Source organism: Rhinoderma darwinii, chromosome 5 (assembly GCF_050947455.1).
Source record: "Rhinoderma darwinii isolate aRhiDar2 chromosome 5, aRhiDar2.hap1, whole genome shotgun sequence".
NCBI lineage: Eukaryota > Metazoa > Chordata > Amphibia > Anura > Rhinodermatidae > Rhinoderma > Rhinoderma darwinii.
In genome coordinates, this window is record NC_134691.1 from 233,432,085 (window position 1) to 233,435,050 (window position 2,966).

Sequence of the window (2,966 nt, forward strand, 5' to 3'; positions counted from 1 at the left end):
ACTTTGTTTGTTTTTTGTGGGATAAAAAAAAAAGGGTGGGATGGATGCGAAGGGAATCTGGAAGGTCAAAAAATGGCTAGATGTTGTTGACCTGTATTGATTTTTTTTATTTCTGTATTATGTATGTTATAAATGTTACATAATTAATGTATATGTAATAAAGCCTGGTGATGACAGGGTGATGCGGTATACTAGTACCAGTATCACAGAGAGAATAGATGTATGTACTCTCAACCCTATCTGAGGGCTTAAAAAAAAAATAAAAAAAAAATCTGTTCTTATCAGTTTAATATCTGATATGTCCCCTATCTGGGGACCATATATTAAATGGATTTTTAGAACAGGGAGATGGAAATAGAGCTTGCTCTGTCCACTCCACGCATTTACCTGGTATTGCAGTATCTCCAGGACCGGTGCACCCTTTCCTAAACCAGTCACTAAAATCAGATTTGAAAAGTGCTTTTTGCATTTGCCATTGTTTGTTTCTTGCACATTGGATCTCTCCTTTAATGCCATTATTTGAACACCTGTTGGACAATGCAGGTTGTGTAATGTGTGATAATGACCTAATTTATTAAATGACTTGATGAATAGATTGCCACCTCTTGTGTTGTGTCTGTGTTTCAATTTGGAACAGCTCATTCCCCTTCCTTTTCTTCTCTCCTCCTAGGTAAGTTCAAGAGCTGCACCTGAGTCAGCCAGTCACTCAGTCACTGATTGATGCAGCACCACAGTCAAGTAGTGGAATAGTGGAGTAGGGAAACAGCAAGCAGACATTGCACCCGCCACAATGGACCTACATGTGTACACTAGATGGATGTGATGGAATGAGCTGTCCTCCCTACATTTCAAAGAAGTAAGAATTGAAGTTGCAACAAACCCTTGCCTACAAAGAGACCACCAATTTGGATTTGTTACTATGTTACCTGGAAGAATAACAAACTGTGTAAGGATGGAGGTTGTAGGAGGAAGGACAAGAAGGTATCTGTAAAGTTTGGGGATGCCTATTTGCCATTTCGCAGTCCCCTGTCTCCCTCTTGTGGCCACTTGGAGGCAGCTAGCTAGCTGTGCAGACAACACGGGGGGGGGCACATGTTGCAGTGTTGCCCTCCTAGGCAACACTGAGTGACTGACTGAGCAACAACATCTAATATAAGGTTCTGACGGAACTTTGCACGTGTCATAGTGGAGCCCTAAGTGAGAGCAAGCTTTATGACATCATAATGGGACCTCAGACAGACAAGCCTGGGCCCAGGCAGTGTTGGTCAGTGCTGGTCAGCAGGCACTGTATTGCAGGTGATTGAAGGCGTGAAGGGAGAAGGGGTGGCTGTGGGCATGCACTTGCTGCTGCTGCTAGCGTTTGTCTGCATGGCAGGAGGGCACTTGGGCGTTGCCAGGAAGGCAGTTTATGTAGATTCCTCCGCTTTCTGCAGAGCATTGTGGTGCAAGCAAAAGAAGCAAATCCTGTATAGCTTCCTCTCCGGCCCTTTGTCACCTCCCGCCTGCCTGGCTGCTTGTGTGAGTGTGTGAGCCGGCAGGGCCCCATGGAGGTGCCTAGGATTAAGCTGAATCGCTGCAAGGGGTGAACAGCAGTATTGGGCAGGCTCTGCCAACGCGCCCCACATTCGGGTTATCGCTTCTCGGCCTTCTGGCTGAGATCAAGTGTAGTGCTGTTTATTCGTATCAGTGCTGCCTTGGTCTTGGTTGGGAGGTGCTCCGGTACCCTCTCTCTCGGCCTCGGGGGATCGTCCAGGTTCGCCTGGACTCCACCCCCGTGCTGCTATTTGGGAGAGAGGCTTAGTCCGGAGCAATGAGCTGCGATCCCCCGCAGCCCCTTGGTCTCCTTAACCCAAGGGGCGCAGCGAAAGCTGTGCGGTTCGGCCTGGCCACGCAAATGGCAGGCGAACCTGATGCGGTGCCGGTTTATGCCCGGCTATGAAACTCTGCAAGAGTCATGTTAGAAGAGGGTGGAGGCGGTCCACGAGGTGTAAAGTTCCTCATTTACGAGATCCTCGAGAAGGTATTGGCAGTCCACAAGCATGAGATTTTGCCGATCCAGGACTACCCAAGACGTGGAATTTTTTATGTGACCTTTGTGGGAGAAGGTATCCTCCGTGATGCCATGGACAAAGCTGGGAGGGAAAAAGTTAAACTCACGTCTTTGGGAGTCCAGGTAATAGAGCATGCTTTTGGGGTAACCAAACTCGTGGTGATTAAGATGTATTCCCCATATGTGAAGGACCAGGAAGTGGCAGCATTCTTAGCTGCCTACTTTAAGAACATCAAGCTTATGGGGAGAGTTATGAACGAGTGCAGTGTGTGGACTGTGAAATGGAAATACCTGGTAACTTTGGTAAAGGACCCCTCCACCCAAAACACAAGACTTCCACCGGCCCGTTTTAAGATTGGAATGGTGAATGGCGACCTCTACTTCTCGGGGATGCCAAACTTTTTCAGGGCCTGCGGTACCTATGGGCATACCAGTTTTAACTGCGATGTCACCTGCAGAAACTTTGGAAGTAAAGAACATACTATAAGAGAATGTATAGGAGAAAAAAAATTAAATTTCTGTCAAAAAACTGGTCATTTGCACTTTTCTTGCCCCTATAGGTACCGAGGCGAAGAAGATGAGCAACCCCACGTGCTCCACCAGCGGACCAAACCCATCCCCAGGGAGAGGAACAGGCCAGCCACATGAAAGAGGAAAGAGGTACCTGGGCTTCAAAGGTGCGATGGATGGGAGCCAAAACAGGTACCTCGCAGCCAGCAACCGTGGAGGATAAGAGGGAGCCCAACGCAAAAGAGAAAAGGCATGCAAAGCGGAAGGCTGAAAAGGAGCAGGCCGGAAAAACTGAGGCATCCCAGAAAGCTGGTTGCTCAGGGGGTGCCGGGCCTGCTCTAAGCCCTGGGTCTCTGGCATCCTCGTCGGATGAAGAGGACGAGGTGCCGGTGGGTCCCCGTAAAAA

General features: G+C 48.4%; 1 non-coding gene across 1 annotated transcript; it reads left to right on the forward strand.

Moving 5' to 3' along the window:
• Window positions 1-232: 232 nt before the first annotated feature.
• Window positions 233-424, forward strand: LOC142654278 (U2 spliceosomal RNA). The gene has a single exon (XR_012848974.1). It is a non-coding gene; the product is annotated as a U2 spliceosomal RNA (small nuclear RNA).
• The last annotated feature ends 2,542 nt before the right edge of the window (window positions 425-2,966 follow it).